This window comes from Colossoma macropomum, unplaced genomic scaffold (genome assembly GCF_904425465.1).
Source record: "Colossoma macropomum unplaced genomic scaffold, Colossoma_macropomum, whole genome shotgun sequence".
In the NCBI taxonomy this organism is placed as follows: Eukaryota; Metazoa; Chordata; class Actinopteri; order Characiformes; family Serrasalmidae; genus Colossoma; species Colossoma macropomum.
Genome location: NW_023494809.1, coordinates 891,965 through 909,937, shown reverse-complemented (window position 1 = coordinate 909,937; position 17,973 = coordinate 891,965). Strand labels below are relative to the sequence as shown.

Genomic DNA, 17,973 nt, shown 5'->3' with positions numbered 1-17,973 from the left:
TGCACTTTGATTGAAACAATGCATGTCTGTAGCACCACATATTACTTACATGATCTCGTATGAAGGCCATGGGTAAGGCTGAATGAAAGACCACAGTTACAGTACTGTGCACAAGTCAGAGACCCCCCTTTATTTGTTTATTTCCATTTAAAATGGCCATTAAGTACAAGTACAAGTATATTTAACTGAAAATTCCACAGAAGCCTCAACAACTAAAAATAATAGCTGAACTTTGGTGTAGACTTCTGAGAGAACCTTGGACAGCAAAGAAAACAAATGAATGGGTCCTTGACCAAATCAGGCCTCATTTTAACTCGAAGCCCAGATGACCACACTGAAGCTCTTATTTCGGGAGATATTCTGAGAAGAACCAGTTCTTTGGAAAAGGCCATTATGCTTGGAAGGTAAAATAGGAAGAGGATGACCAGATATAAGATGGATGGAGACAGATGAAGTAATCATGAACCAGCCATGAAGACTGAAATCCCAAAGACAAGACAGGACATTATGGAGAAACAGTATCTATATGGTGACCAGGGGTCAGACACAACTTGACGGGACTTAATAATAATAATAGTGTCTCACTCTTTCCCTTTATTCCAACTTCCATTCTTTTCAGGAGACTCACTTTCAGTTCCTCAAAGAATCTGCAGACACACCTGCAAAGTTCAGTCTTAGAAGCTGGTTGATCATTTTCTGAAGTAATCAAACACATTCAGTGGTGTTGAGGTCTGGACTCTGGGGTGGTCAGTCCATCGTTCAGCTTCTTTGTTTGATGTGTCCGTCTCCTTTTCTCAGTGAGGTTCTTCTTGATCAGCTACACATCCTTTCAGACCCACAGCGCTGAGTCGTCTTCTCACAGTGGAAGGATGGACAGAAACACCTGTGGATGTTTTCAGATCTGAAGCAGCTTGATTTTCTCCTCTCTCTCAGAGATGAAAGCTTTTAGCGCTGTTTATCTGATGGGGGCAGTTTTGGTGTCTACCAGGTCTTCCAGGCGGTTGTTAGGAGTCCCATTTTCTCTGTAGTGTTTGTTTTTCAGAAATATCTCCCGAAAAATGAATAACCTGTACTTAATAACCGTTTTGAATGGAAATGATATAAGTGAAGGATGGTCTCCGACTTTTGCACAGTACTGTTTTTGTAGTGTTCTTTTGTTCTTCAGATCATTTTTCACTTGACTTCCAATGAAGTCTTCCTGAGACCCTGTTAATATTATCTTTTATTCATGTTTTTTTTTTAATGTATCTAATCTTCACTGTCAGATTTTCAGTTCTTAACTTATCAGAAGAAGGTTGAAATACTTTTTGAAGTGCATCATAAAAGGTGTCAGCTTAAAACGAGGCTCATTCTGAGGCCTGTAGATAAGCTCATTGTAAGGAACAATCACTCAAAGGTGCGCTTAAAGAGATTTTCTTCAGGGAGCTTCCTTCAAAGTTCTTGATGTGACAAACTGAAGCATTTTCAGCTGAAAACATTTCAGGTTTTCCTTCTTTTTTTTCCTCAGTGCACTAACGTCAGACTGTATGCGTGAGCAATGTAAATAGACTGAAGCAGGAAACAATGATACGACTGACTGACGTCTTTGTTCTTTGTTTGATTCACCTGTTCTTTTGTATTGGGCACCGCATGTGAGTCAATAGCCCTGTTGTTTTCACAGTGACTTTCCTGAAAATAAAGGTTCTAGATGGTTCTTGGCTCTAGAAAAGGCCTTGGTATACAAACTTTACATTATGTGGAGGTTCTTTGAGCTTTAAATAGGCTGTCAGTTACAAAAATAGTTCTTTAAAGGGCCCGTATTTTATTTGTTTTACCCATTGTTTCCCCTGAGCTCAATAAAGTTTGGGCCACTCTATTTTCCAAAAATCCTTTTTTATATAACCTTTTCATATCTTAGAGCTGAATAGACTATGTTTGTTATTGTGCCTTTAAAGGGCTCTTATCATGAAAATACAAAATGTCCTTCTTTTTTTTCAAAATAAAAGCATTTAATATAGTATGTAAACATTGTAGAAATACAAATGAAGCTACAAAAACAGACCGTTTTCAATTTGCCGTTTTTATGATGTCATAAAAACACATTTACATCTATCTGCCGAGCCTGCAGCAGTTTAGCTCCGCCCCTACAGACTGAAGTTATAAGGAGTGTACAAACAGCCGGTTTGATTGCAAGCGTAATTTAATTAGCATTTAAAAATTCTTACATTAAATCTTAAACATAAACTAAATACTTATTTTCCTTTTAACTTTTTTTACAATGTGTTTGATGGATTTTACTAACAAAAGTTATAATTGCCTCGATTTCAAACCAACCTGTTTTATTTGTATTTTGTTTGCATATTGTTTTGTCTTTTTGGTCATTAAATACCACAAGCATTACATGTTGGCCCACAAGACAAAAAAAATAGGAGCATCCCTGCTTTAAAGGTTCTTTAAGGAACCCAAAGTGGTTCTATGGCATTGCAAAGAGCCATTTTAGCACCTTTATTTTTAATAGTGCACCCTCATATTACTGCCTACACTGCAATAAATGGTATGTTGTCAAGTAAAATGATCTTAAATTTGGTCGATACATTCAATATTTGTCCTGTTGAAATTGTTGTAAGCTTATTTTAAGATTATTTAACATATTTCCAAGCATTTTTTTTACTTGTTTAAGTAATTTTATTAAGTAAAATTATCTCACTATATTGTCAGATAATTTTGCTTGTTCTAAGAAATGTGCTTGAAACAAGCTAAATCATCTAAATAAGAGCACAACCATATCAAAATGGGACATATTCGATATATCAAATAGATTTAAGATCATTTCACTTGACAAGATACTATTTTTGCAGTAACAACAAAAAAAAACAAAACATTTTCAGATATTTTTTCACATCATTTGATGATGAATTGACCAACAGAAATGCTGCAAAATTACTTGAAATAAAATCTCTTTACATTTACTTACTTTAAAAGTTAAAGTTTTTGTTTTGTTTTTGTTTTGTTTCGTTTCGTTTCATTTCGTTTTGTATCGTGGACAGCGCTGATATTCTATCACTGTAATAGAAGAAGCCAGTTTGTTCTGGTTGCTCCTCCTGCACTACGAAGGTGTCACGTTCACGTCTCCATTACTGTGTCTCAGATGGGTGAGTGTAGAGTTTCGGTGCTGGAGGGTGTGGATTATCCTCTCTTTGTTTTCCTCACTTATGAGGAAGTTCTGAGGAGGCCAGACTTTCAGAGCCGTGCAGTTGATTTATGAGAAATGGACGCGTCCCGTGATGGAGCTCTGCGCTGTTAAACACAGGAGCCAAGAGATTGGTCCTCATTAGGCCAACGTAGAACCTTTAACTGGCCCTAACTGGACAGATGCCGTGGTGGTTTGGCCCAGTGTTGGGGTTTGTGTGATCTAAACACTTCATATTTTACAGCGTTTGCTCTTTAACCCACACGGCTCGAGACCGATCACGCAAAGGTCTGACTCATTTTCTCTCTGGCCATAAACCAGTTATGACCGAAACAGCAGCTAATCATGTGGCTGTGATGGTGCCAAAGTGTCCATGTGCAGCTGGAGACAGTGACCGCCAGTGCAGCAGGTGAACTGAAGAATGTGAACAGGACAGCTTGGCTTCTCAGGGCATTATATTGTGTATGATTTATGTACTGATTAAATTGCTGTATATCTGTGCTTTGTATAAACTGCTAAGAATAAATGACAATGTATCATTCAGTCTTTTGTTGTGACTCAGAATGATTAAGTGGAGAAATATGTGTGAGGAATCCAGGTGTGGATGCATGTGACTATTCCCAAGGGTGTCCCTGCGTCAGCGTCCCCATTAACTCGGGAAGATTCCTCTCTTCTAGCTGCCTGAATCTACTGACCGTGGACGTTCTGCCAGCAATCTGTCATTTGTTTCAATTCAGGGACGGAATCCAAGACCTGGTGTGCGAGTAGCGGCCAGATTTATCGCTACGTTCCTTTCTTACTGTACAGTCAGCTTCCAAATAGGCATGTTTTGCATGAAACCATCACTGCTGTTGAGTGTCTTAGTGTTCAGAGTAGCCATATTAAAAATAGCTGAGAAAAAAACACCTTTAAATGAGCCTCACATTACATCCACCTGCTTGTTTCTACACACACACTGACCATTTTATCAGCTCTGCTGACCATATGACCTTTGTATTTCTATAGTTACAGACTGTAGTCCATCTGTTTCTCTGCATACTTTGTCACCCTTCTCTTCAATGTTCAGGACCCCCACAGGGCAGGTATTATTTGGGTGGTGGGTCATTCTCAGCACTGCAGTGACACTGACGTGGTCATGGTGTGTTAGTGTGTGTTGCGCTGGTTTGAGTGGGTCAGATTTTTAAACACCTCAGTGTCGCTGCTGGACTGAGAACCAAAAATATCCAGTCAACAGTGTCCTGTGGGCAGCGTCCTGTGACCACTGATGAAGGACTAGAGGATGACCAACACAAACTGTGCAGCAGCAGATGAGCTATCGTCTCTGACTTTACATCTACAAGGTGGACCGACAAGGTAGGAGTGTCTAATAGAGTGGACAGTGAGTGGACACAGTGTTTAAAACCGCCAGGAGCACTGCTGTGTCTGATCCACTCAGACCAGCACAACACACACTAACACACCATTACGTCAGTGTCACTGCAGTGCTGAGAATGATCCACCACCCAAATAGTACCTGCTCTGTGAGGGTCCATGGGGGTCCTGACCACTGAAGAACAGGGTAAAAGGGTAACAAAGTATGCAGAGAAACAGATGGACTACAGTCTGTAACTGTAGGACTACAAAGTGCACCTATATAGTAAGTGGAGCTGATAAAATGGACAATGAGCGTAGAAACAAGGAGGTGGTCATAATGTTATGCCTGATCGGTGTTCTTTGAACGTGTATACCTGACCTGTGGGGGTCTGGACCATTGAAGATCAGGGTAACAAAGTATGCAGAGAAACAAATGGACTACAGTCTGTAACTGTAGGACTACAAAATGAACCTATATGGTCAGTGGAGCTGATAAAATGGACAATGACTGTAAAAACGAGGAGGTGGTTTTAATGTTATCGCTTGAATCTAGAAGACCAGGTCATAAATCCTAAGACATATTGAGTCATGAGTAAATCACCTGACTGTACATTAACCTTCTCCCTTTGCCAAGTCTCTTTGCTAAGCAGTAAAACTGACGCGAGTCCTGCATTATTATGTTGATCCAGTGGTTATAAAGCAATATTTTACATAAGCTTTGAACCTTGAACCCCTTGGAGCTGCAGCAGTCTGTTGATTGTTGATAATACTGATGTGTGATTCATTTGTATAATACTGTCTGGTCTTCGTCAGCTTTCAGGCGTTTGCAGTTCTTTAGAAGCAGCTGAGAGACCTTTATTATTTACCGGACAGGAGGGTTTTGAATAACAGCGCTACCTCTGATTAAATGTGCGTTTATCATAACCTAACAGCCGATCCTGGGGTAGCTATGCTAATAAACTCCAGCGCATTGTTGGATTAGTGTGGAGTTTTGTAGGCCGAGATGTCCAGCCACGCTCCTGAGGAGTAGCCCTGCAGTTTGTAGGGTTTGAGTCACTTTATCCAGCTAATCAAGATCTTCAGGAACATCAAAATGTTGGCAATCCAGCTCTGGGCTTTAATTCTCTCCATTTCCAGCAGTATCTGTTGAATGTATAGCTGTTTTGAACTAGCCTTGACCTGCCCACGCTCTGCTCACAAATGCTTTCCTTCATAGTAACTGTTGTTAGGTTGGACTGGCTGTAACTCCACATACATATCCACCTTATTCCTGTGCCCCAGGGCGCTTTGAGTGACTTATGAACAGAACTTCCAGCTAAGCATAAACAGACAATATTTAAATGCTTATAACATCCAAACATGATAGAAATGTGGGGATAAATAAAAATATTAATAATATTTATTGTTTCCATGCTTTCTACTTGTGTGCCGATGTTTATAGCGTAACCGATATGTGAACAGAAACTTACATGAGTTACTCACGCTAATAAAGTCATTTTATTTAAACTTTTTAATTACTTAGAGAGTCAGGTACAGGCAGGGAACCATGAAGCAGTGACTTTTCACGCCAAAGTCTAATGTGAAATCTGTTTTTAAAGGAGAATTCCACAGATTTTTCAATGGTTAAGATGTAAACAAAGTCATTCAGAGAGGTTTGAGGTGAAATAGTTCATTTGTAAAGAAACTTGCTGCCATTTTATTTCCTGTACAAAACCACAAGTGGACCGACACGTCTTCTGAGTTTTCGTTTTATACATACACCGATCAGACATTATGACCACCTCCTTGTTTCTACACTCATTGTCCATTTTATCAGCTCCACTTACTATATAGGTGCACTTTGTAGTTCTACAGTTACAGACTGTAGTCCATCTGTTTCTCTGTGTACTTTGTTAGCCCCCTTTTACCCTGTTCTTCAGTGGTCAGGACCCCCATGGACCCTCACAGAGCAGGTACTGTTCGGGTGGTGGATCATTCTCAGCACTGCAGTTACACTGACGTGGCGGTGGTGGTGTGTTAGTGTGGGCTGTGCTAGTACGAGTGGATCAGACACAGCAGTGCTGCTGGAGTTTTTAAACACTGTGTCCACTCACTGTCCACTCTATTAGACACTCCTACCTTGTCAGTCCACCTTGCAGATGTAAAGTCAGAGACGATGGCTCATCTGCTGCTGCACAGTTTGTGTTGGTCATCCTCTAGTCCTTCATCAGTGGTCACAGGACGCTGCCCACAGGACGCTGTTGGCTGGATATTTTTGGTTGGTGGACTGTTCTCAGTCCAGCAGTGACACTGAAGTGTTTAAAAACTCCAGCAGCACTGCTGTGTCTGATCCACTCAGACCAGTGCAACACACACTAACACACCACCACCACGTCAGTGTTACTGCAGTGCTGAGAATGATCCACCACCCAAATAGCACCTGCTCTGTGAGGGTCCATGGGGGTCCTGACCACTGAAGAACAGGGTAAAAGGGGGCTAACAAAGTATGCAGAGAAACAGATGGACTACAGTCTGTAACTGTAGAACTGTATCACAAAACTACCATAAAACAGTGTCTCAGTCATCAGGCAGTGAATTCATAACCATTTCATGTAGTAACTTCCTGTGAGGGAGCTTTCAGAGGTGGACGTCTGGTTCCTATCACCACCACTGTGAACATCTAACTCGATAAGTTTCTCTAGAACAGAGCGTTTCACACCAGAACACTCTGAATAACTTTACACCTTAACCATGTAATTATGTACAAATTATTGGTGGAGTCCCCCTTTAAACCAGCGCTACGATAATGCTTCTCATTTTCACCACGGTAGCTAGCTATGTTAGCATTAAGCTAGCTGGGCTAGCTCAGCAATATTTGGGATTTTTATGTCAGCTCTCGTTTAAATACTGACATTTTTAGCTCATAACAGACAAGAAAGTAGCACTCTTTACTTTGTATGTCTCAGTTTTTAAGTAATGCTGTTTTTAAAAGCTTCAGCTTGAAGTCTGTCTTTTATTATTGTAGCGTTAGCTTCATAGCCAGTTAGCTTTCTGCTATGTGCTCAGTCTACTAGTGAGAGCAGAATCCAGTTATAAAGAGAATTTAACATGTAAACCAGTTAAAGCGAGTTTGTTAGGAGTGCACTGTGATGTTTAACTGGCAGTTTACCATCTGGTTGCATTTCTTAGACAGAGATTTCAATGCTAACAACTGGGCTTTTTCACTGAGTCATCAACAACAGTCAACAAACTCTGCGCTGTTTATGCTTGTAGCACTGCTGTAATTTAACCTTCGACCAGCTGTACTGACAGCTGGACACTGCACATTGTCTCAGAACGCTTTAGAGACATTTAAGGGGACAAAACAATAACTTAAAATAAGCACACTTCATTGACTTCGCTAAAAACGTTAACAAATGACACTTCTGTCCCTTAACCGGATATTTCAGCCATAATCTCAAAACACAGTAGTCAAAATAAAGAGGATACAATTACATGTATATTACAAAACCTACATTTATCATCCCATTTTATTTTCATATATTTATTTTGTTAGCATTTGTTTGGATACACACTTAAAAAAGATGGTTCTTTAAGGGCTATTTAGTAAAGGCAGTGGTTCTATTTAGAACCATGAGTTTTATATAGAACCATTGACAAGCTTAAACCCAGATAGCAGGGCCGATTCTGGCTTTCCTATGTGAGTGTTGGTTGGCTACCGGGTAGATGTTAGGCATGCTGGCCGGAACAGGACCAGATCCTGGACAGCTTCATACTGTTTTTCTTGTTTCTAAATTTGTGGGAAAATTCTGGTGTGAATATTGTGGGCCAACAGTAGTTGGACCAGACTGGGACCAGATTTGGGCCATATCCTTTAGTGCTACTCACTTTACAGTGTGAAGGGCCAGGTCTGGGCCGAGGACCCAGCCATATACTGGGCCAGCACAAACCAAGAATGTGGCCCACAAGTGAGCCAGACAAATTTAGCTTACTGGGAATGGTTCTTAGCATGGTGAAATGGTTCATCGAATTAGTGTAGAATGTGTTGTATATGGTTCCATATAGAGCCTTTTTGACAATGGTTCTGTATGGCATATAGGAAAAAGTGCTCTGCTATTGTTGCGATGTGAAGCTTATAGTAATAGAAGAACCTCTTTTTGGTGCTATATAGAACCCTTTTCAAAAAGGTACTATATAAAACCACAAACAACACATGGTAACACTTTACTGTAGGGTATTGGTCATAAGGCTTTATGACACCTACATAGGCTTGTCATGACGACTGACCTAACCCTACATAGATGTTAATAAATGCTTACTCCAATAGGTGTAATTTGCCATAAAGGTTACATTTGCTCGATTTGATCAAAGTCAGCTGAAGTAGTCTTTATGACAGATGATGCCTGTTGGAATAAGCATTTATAAACATTTATGTAGGGTTATGTCAGTTATCATGACAAGCCTATGTAGGTATCATGTAGCCTTATGAACAGCACCCTACAGTAAAGTGTTACCCAACACATTTTATATCAGTCTGAAGAAACATTTCACTATGCAAAGACATTTAAGGATGAAATGTTTCTATATAGCACACAAGGTTCTAAACAGAACCACTGCTTTTACTAAAGAACCTTTGAAGAACTTTACTTTCTCAAGCAGCTTTTTCTAAGCTGATCAGCAAATCCTTCATGTTCCTAAAACGCTGGTGGAAAGGCTGATTCTTTTAGTTTAGGTCTTGGTGGACGATCTACTAACTCTGTTAACGGATCGTGTTCGTGGTCCTCCACAGTGAATATCCTCACATTTTATTGCCTGTCTTGAGCTGTGCTGTGTAGATCTCTTATTTTTGTGAATAATTATTAAGCCCAGTGTTGTCAAGGTAATGTCGTGCTTCCGTGGAAAGCTAAGTCGGCCTTGAATGTGCTGTATGTGACTTTATGCTTCATTTTGAGAAAATGCTCCCATATTTTCCTTCTTTTTTAACTCTCAACCATAGCTGTACTTTTTCTTTTGCTGTCTGCCTACAGAAGAATGACACTGTAAGTGAATTGCTGCCCTCTTCAGCTGAAGTCATTCACTCACTAGGTTGGCCACTTTGTGAAATGTAACTGAAAAACCAAGAATGGAAAGATTTTTTGGCGATTTTTAATGTCGACGTTATTGATAATGATGAATCGTTGTTCCAGTCCCACTTCAAATAAAAACAAATGTACTACATAAACAAGACTAGGCAAACCTAGTTTTGCCAGACCGCCAGGCCACACGCCTGCTGCTTGTCACTAAATCACGGAATAGAAAATGACTGCTTTGCTAGTGTGAACACAGAGTTACCGAACACAATGCAACATGAGAAGCCAGCAGAGAACTTACAGAGAGAAGAATTACCATTCTGCAATGTCTTCTGGGTTTCTCAAACACTAGAGCTAAAGAGCTTTTAAACTCGAGTTATAGGAGTTTAAAACGGCGCCTCATGTACGTCCATGACGTCTGTGAGCGCGAACAGCCAATGAGCTGCTCCGCTCGCCAGCCAATCAGCACTCAGTAGCAGTAATGCTGACGTCCTGCTGGCCAAAACCCGTTTGCTGTAGAAAAAAGGAAACATACAGGTGAGTTTTCTTTGCTTTCTTAGTGAAATCCATCCTTCTTTTTTCCAAAATTAAAGGAAAGTTCGGGGCGAGAGATGAGAAACTGTTTTAATTTTTCACTTTTAACCGTTGAGCTTCATTTACTCTCACTCATTGAGGACTTGCTCGCGGGCGCCCTCTGATGTTTAGCAGTCCTGTTTTTGATATAATGTTGGGGAATAGGAAGTGGCCAGGCTTCTTATAAACTGGCTCTGAAGCCAGCACCCGAGTCTTCTTCTATTGGGTGAACAACGATTGACAGGATAGCTTAGGGTGCATTACTGCTACCTACTGAAGGCTAGCTACAACCCTCGCACATGCACATTTCAACAAAGTTGGTCAGTCAGTCGGTCAGTAAGCAAAACTGCCTCTTCTAGGCTGGCCCATAGGTGGTCCGGCAAAAACATTCGTCATTAGAAGTCAGACCCAAGCCTGATGCTTGAAAACCTAGATGTTTTGTCAGGGCCCATCGTACTTAATGAGACAGCAGACCTCTAAAACACACCCCTTTGGTATCGTTGCACCAAATGTTATGCTAACTTCTACTTCCCCCAGATTCATAGCGTCCCTCTGAAACCAAAACAACGTGCTTCAGTCTCATTATCAACATCTGCCGAATGCAGATGCCACTGCACAGCTCTAGAACCAGGAACACAGCATTGCAGCAGAGATCTTTACTGGCGAGAGTCAGTGAAAATCTCCTATTCAGCCAGCAGAGGCGAGCACCTACGAAGACCACGCTGGAGAGGAACGAAATCCCTTGAAGCAATTAAAGGCCTATCAAGGCACGTTTGAAGAATTTTAGCAAAATAAACGAGGGGAACGGATCGATTCCTGCATCTCCTGCAGCTCTTCATCATTTCACTCTCCTTCTCCCTCTGCGTCACGTCCTGCCCGATAAGACGGATGACTCAGTCGCTTTGAAATCTATGATCTGCTTTCCACTAATGAAGTTTCTGATTTCATACGGCGATGAGAAGACAAGTGGGGTCTTTTTGTGTCCGTGTGAGTCAGCATTGTCTTCCACATGGCTGACCCACATTCTTTTTTGGGAGGATAACAATGCATGCAGGCCTGGGCTACTGACGTCTATGCACATTGATAAATATGGATTCTGTGACAGCGTACAAAATCTGATTTGTCTCATTGAAACAGGGTCATTTATATCCGAATGTATTCACGCATCTGTATGGATAAAGCCACTAATCCTATTCTTAGGCCACTATTGTTTTAATAATCATATGAATGATGAACGATGGATGACTTTTATCTCTACATGGTTTCTTTTTCTTCTGCTTTATTTCTTAGTGTGTCCTGTTAGCTGACATTCCAGACTAAATGAGAGAACATATTTATGTTCCCAGGGCTTTATGTCCTATTAGGTCTTTGTGCGATACATCGTACTTAAATATGACATATTAAAGCTGCACTATGCAAGCTTTTTTGTTAAACTGAAAGAAGTAGCATTACAGAGTGAGGAGAATAAAAATGGTGAGTGTGCTGCTGCTGCGAGTCGCCCTGTAAATCCTGAAATAACCATTAAAAGTCAGAGGCATTGGATCGGGAGTTTGTCACACCACGTCATACGTCTTTACGTATTAATGTCACAGACTCAAATAGAAGGTCCAGCTCGATGTTTAGGTCTCAAATGACCTCAAAATCAACATTATACTGATGAAGATATGATGACAATATTAGATAATTCACATCCTCTGAAGACGCGTCCTTCACCAAGTTTAGACTGAGTTCTCTATGAATTCTCTCACAGTAATATGATTCATCCATTCAGGGAAGGGGACTGAAGCACAGCCCACATGACATGTTCTTCGGCACATAGCATGCAATTACACATTTCCACCAGAGAGGTCGCCAAAACCCCAAAACATACATAGTGCAGCTTTAAAGGGACTTCTACAAGAACCATAGGTGTTCACCAAAGGTCATTTGGACATTTTTTAACAAGAATGCATTTGCCCTGAGCTGGGAAAGGGACGTATTTGTACCTTGACATTACTTACTTATTTTTTTAAGTAGAAGAATAAAACATAATGCCTGGAGTTCAAACAGAGTGTATGTAAAAAATAACTGCACTTTATTGGAAGACATTGGTATATAAGTTCACTACCTCTTACAATCTCACTGATTTCAAGTTGAAAATTAGGAGGTAAAACAGGCTAGCATGGCAGCATTAAGTGACCCTTATTAGTCCCACAACAGGGAAATTTCACCTCTGCAATTTAACCCATCTGTGCAGTGAAACACCACATACACACTAGTGAAGACACACACTAGGGGGCAGTGAGCACACTTGCACGGAGCGGTGGGCAGCCCTATCCACAGCGCCCAGGGAGCAGTTGGGGGTTAGGTGCCTTGCTCAAGGGCACCTCAGTCACGTACTGTCAGCTTAGGGGTTCGAGCCAGTGACCTTCCGGTCACAAGGCCAACCTCCAGCCCACAACTGCCCCCTTGTCAGGGGGAGAGCACGAACGCAGTCCCCCACTACCAGAAATTATGCAGTCGAGATTCCCGCATTTGGGAGTCGCCAAGTATGGAGTGCGCACCTCAATTAATTGCAATGGTTTCCAATTTTTGGATGCTGTACGATGCTGCGCGGCGCAACACGTCTGGTCTGTGGTGGCCTTTAGAGTGTGAGAGCAGCTGTTGGAGGCTAAAGCAGCTAGCTTTAGTGTTAGCATTAACCAGAATCTGCTTCTGTCCTTCAAAAGCAGAAGAAGATCTGATTCCCAGATCCTCACTCTGATATTCTTATATCCACTCGGCTCAAGTGGACATCTTTACTAGCAGTGTAACAACACATGAAAGAACACTGATCAATCAGCCATATCCACATGAGCCTCTTCTGTGTTCTGCTAGCTGGGCCCTGCCTGTCTCAGACACATTTGAAGCAGAGGCAGAAATGGTCAGCAGATGCAATTACCTGCTGCCCTGCTGTAATTAGAGTGCATATATCTGCACGCTGCTGTCCCGTCCTGGCTTACACGCTCTCTCCCCAAACAGCTGGAGGGGCGGATAATTAGTCGGGATGCAATCATGCACAAATAAAAAAATTTGTTTTTTGCATTTTAATGACGTAGATGGTCACTGAGGTTTAAAAATGACATGCTTTAAAGAGGAATTCTACCCTTTTTATTATTTCTGTGTAATTCAATAGTTAAGATGTAAACAAAGTCATTCAGAGTGGTTTGGTGTGAAATAAGCTCTAGAGAAACTTACCGAGTCAGAACTGTTCACAGTGGTGGTGATAGGAACCAGACGTCCGCCTCTAAAAGCTCCCTCACAGAAAGTTACTACATGAAATGGCTTTGAATACACTGCCTAATGACTGAGCCATTGTTTTAAAATAGTTTTCAAAGAAGATTTTGGCCTATATATATTTTTAAAGTCTCATGGAGCACAAAATTATTTTAAAATGTTTGTATGATACTAAAATCCAACAAAGTTTTACAAACAAAAAAAGATGGACAAAAAAAGACTAAAAGCACATATATAATAAAACACGGATTACTAATCATACCTATCCGAGAACTTTCTGGGCGTGGCCTAATATTCTGATAAGCATGCACGATTGACAGCTTTCAGTCCAACACTCCCAGCCTGCTCCACCACTGAAACAGAACTAAACACAATAAAGCGGGAAGAAATTAGTGCTTTTATATGGATTTGTATTAAAGAATGTTCTTATTCACTTTATTGATTGGGCATCCAGGGAATGCTAGTATGACAGGTTGAAAAAATAAATGGACGGACAGGTGAACGACATAGAGATGAGCCAGTTTGTTAGCCCAGTTATGCTTGCTTGGTTAGCTTTCGCTTGGTGGTTAGCTTTCTCTCTGTAAGTTTATCCACCTTGAATGGAAACTCAGTTTTGTCAAGCTGGGGTTACACTACATGACTTTTACTCTGATTTTAGCCCCGATTCTCAGTCCGGCTGAGTCTGAGCTGGTCGGCTCTAGTCTGCAGATTTTTGGGTCAGTCAGAGTAGACAGTTGAGAGAGAATCGAGTCGTGTTTGAGGGGCGCAGACTCAGATTTCTTTCCTTCCAATTGTGATTCAGACCAGTCTGAGTTTACCAAACATGTTTGATTTTTTCGACCCGACTCTGAGTGAAATCTACTTTTAAACTGGTCAGCGACTCAATGTGAATGGATTCATGCAAAAGCCAATGAAAACTGAGAGCATGAAAGAAGAAAATACAGCAAGTAAACAAAGAAAAATGGTGAAAAGTCACTCGCATGTGGAGCGAAGCTTTTTAATGAGCTGAGTTTAAGGCTCAATCGAGTTTATGCACCTTTAAAACTAAAAAATTCCACACTGATTAAATTTTTTAATCCATGAGCCTCTTAAACATGTTTACCTGCTGCTTCTTTACTGTATCAGCGCAAACGGCATAGAAAACAGCAGCAGTAGCTCCATGTTTGTTTATTTGGGTCTCCTAGTAATGGGAGAACGCGAGAGTTTGCAAGAGTTTGCGAGAGTTCGCGTGAGTTCTTGCAAGCTTTGTTCGGTTCAGCAACAGCTTAAAAGTTAAGTAGTGTGTGATCCCCAATATTTCAGTCACCCAAAAAAAAACAAAACCTGTGAGACGCTCAGTCTTTTAAAGTCGTGTAGTGAACCCAAGGCTTTAACGTTGTGTGGGCGAGCCACTTACATTTGCCTTGTGATTGGTGAGGATCCTGCTTATATAGGTGTGACCTAAAATTAGGACCCCCAGTGCTGCTGGAGTTTTAAACACCTCAGTGTCACTGCTGGACTGAGAATAGTCCACCAAACCAAAAATATCCAGCCAACAGTGTCCTGTGGGCAGCGTCCTGTGACCACTGATGAAGGACTAGAGGATGACCAACACAAACTGTGCAGCAGCAGATGAGCTATCGTCTCTGACTTTAATCTACAAGGTGGACTGACAAGGTAGGAGCGTCTAATAGAGTGGACAGTGAGTGGACACAGTGTTTAAAAACTCCAGCAGCACTGCTGTGTCTGATCCACTCAGACCAGCACAACACACACTAACACAGCACCACCACATCAGTGTTACTGCAGTGCTGAGAATGATCCACCACCCAAATAGTACCTGCTCTGTGAGGGTCCATGGGGGTCCTGACCACTGAAGAACAGGGTAAAAAGGGGCTAACAAAGATTGCAGAGAAACAGATGGACTACAGTCTGTAACTGTAGAACTACAAAGTGCACCTATACAGTAAGTGGAGCTGATAAAATGGACAATGAGCGTAGAAACTGGTCATAATGTTATGCCTGATCGGTGTACTTTGTCCGTGTTTACAGTGAGCCTACCAAATATGGAGAGGTTGTAAGCATTATAAGGCTAACTAGCAGATGTGTAGGTTCACTGCTCATTTTGGACGGTTAATAAAATGGCTATATTTGGGATTGTAGACATTGTATGACTCTCTAGAATGGAGCATTTCACATAAACACAATGCACAATGGCTGTGGAATTTTTGATAAATTAGTGTTATTCCCCTTTATTTTCGGCTATTACAAGTGTAATTCTGATATATTTCTGTTTGTAAGGTGCACATTTGGATTCTAATCTGCAAATAATCTAGAACTGGTTATCTGTTTCTCCACTGTGTGGCTGGCTGTATTGTTGGAGAACACGGTCTATTGTTACACAGTGACAGCAGGAGCCTATAAAGGCAGTCTGATATAGCTTTGTTCGGACAACAGCAGCTGAGTTATTCTTAGTCTGAATGTGGCAAATGATATATGAGAACGAGAATGGCCTGGCACCTCCTCTCCGCATTGTTTACTTTGATATTTCAGAGGCAGGTGTGGATGGTAAACGCATATAACTCACATAGCCGGTAGACTCGGCCTTGACTGGCCTACTGCTGCTTCCGTACCCAAATCTCTGAGCCTCTGAGCTTAATGAGACAGTGCGGAGCCCCGGCTCCATTACCAAGCCAGCAAATGATTAACAGCCTCTATAAATGGAGATGGCCAGAGAACAGGATTGTGGGAATGGAGCGATGCTAGAGTCCAACAGAGAGATTAATCAGGTGTTCAGTGTGAAGCGCTGGGAGAGCAGCGTCCAACCGCGAGTTGAGTTTGATGGAATGCGCGTGGACTTTGGAGTTTGGTGGAGTAATGTTGTAGAGACAGAGATTTGAGAGAGTAAAACATGGGTGTTTAAAGCGACAGTTCAGTGAAAAATTAAATATGCGCAGATTTTAAAGCAAAAGTCAAGTGAAAAATGAAATATACACAGTTTTCATTATTTGTTATTTAATTTCCCAAATTTAGCTGATATGGACGATTGTTTGACATCCTTCGATCTTTAAAAAAGCACAAAAAGGGGTTCCAGTTGGCTCAACCATCTAAGCCAGGGTTGCCCAACGTTGTTCAATTTGGCCCACCAAAAGCTACCCTAACCCCACCCTCTCACCCTTAGCAAGAAAATACTTTTACTCTATATATATATTATATTCTTATTTTTCCTCTTGAAGTTGGATTTTTAAATTCTTTTAGTAACAGAATATGGACTAATGTTATAAAATACATTTTAAAAACCCTTTTTTATTTGTATATTATTTTGCTTTTTGGATTGCATTGCAGTTTGGTCCCCAAGACAAGAAGTATCATTAGGAGGTTATGAGTTTGATCTTGGTGATGCAAGTCCAATAGATTATAACAGTATCTCTCTCTCACTCTCTCTCTGTCTCTCTCTCTCTCTCTCTCTCTCTCTCTCTCAGTGGGTAAGATGGCCCCATTGTGATGTTAGCCAGCATAGGCATCTGTTAGCTGACACCAGAATTAGCAATGAGCATTCTCTTCCAGATGTATTGCGCTGTCCCATGATGTTACGTTAGAAGCCTTAAAGGAGCTTCACACCTCTCAGAGGCAGCGTTTACTAGTCTTCACCCTCCTAGCTTGGTAGTGTTGTGTGATAGGAGACCTAACTGGCCTCGACAAAAATGGAGAAAGAAGTGTCATGTTTGCCTATTTCTAAAAAAAAAGGGCATAGTTTCAGCTACTGACTAAAACCTGACACATAACTTGAGAAATCTTCCTCAGAGAGGGACAACCCTGAGTGTGTTTACATGCTCTCAATAATCTGATCATAATCAGATTTTTGCAGTTATCTATGAATTCAAATGGTCATGTAAACAACACACTCTGATTTCTTAGATTAGAGTAAGGTCTATAAATTCAATTAAGAAATCTGATAAAGAGGCTGGATTTTAGCTCAGCAATCAGATTTCTCAATGCATGTGAACTCTTACTCTGATTTCTTTCATATTTCTCAGTCTGGGCATGTGTGAAAACAGACGGCGGTACTGGAAATAAGCGAGCAGCGTCTCCAGAATAACGTTAGCATGCTCGACTAAAGCGTTTGGGAAATGGAGACTGAAACTGTAGAGCGGCGATGCCCTGATAAACAGCACAAGGTGCTCTCACAATATACTTAACTTTCAGTTTATCGTGCCTCAGTTTTGTTTGACCTTTTTTTACATCAGTAACGGTAGCTAACGTTAGCTGCCTGGCTAACCAGCTTGATTACTTTGATTACGTGTTTACGTTTATGCTGTACCAATTTGTGAAAAATCTTATCCTGACCTGTCAGATCTTACGTTAAGACAAAAATGGCCATCCCACTGTCTCAGATACATTCAGTACAATTCCTTTATTTCCTCAACTACATAGAAATGCCACCAGCAGCGAGCAGCGAGATCCAATGTGGCGAGAAAAAGCACAAGTGGCCGCGCAGCATTAAGACACATTGGTGGATTTTCAGCCCCTGGTCAGCACACTGTCCATCCCCACACACTGTGAGTTACGCATTGTAAAGTCTTCTTAATCCCAAAC

General features: G+C 41.2%; 1 non-coding gene across 1 annotated transcript; it reads right to left on the bottom strand.

Annotated features, from left to right (window-relative positions):
* Positions 1-12,596: 12,596 nt before the first annotated feature.
* Positions 12,597-12,760, bottom strand: LOC118799222. Its single transcript, XR_005006102.1, has one exon. It is a non-coding gene; the product is annotated as a U1 spliceosomal RNA (small nuclear RNA).
* Positions 12,761-17,973: the final 5,213 nt, after the last annotated feature.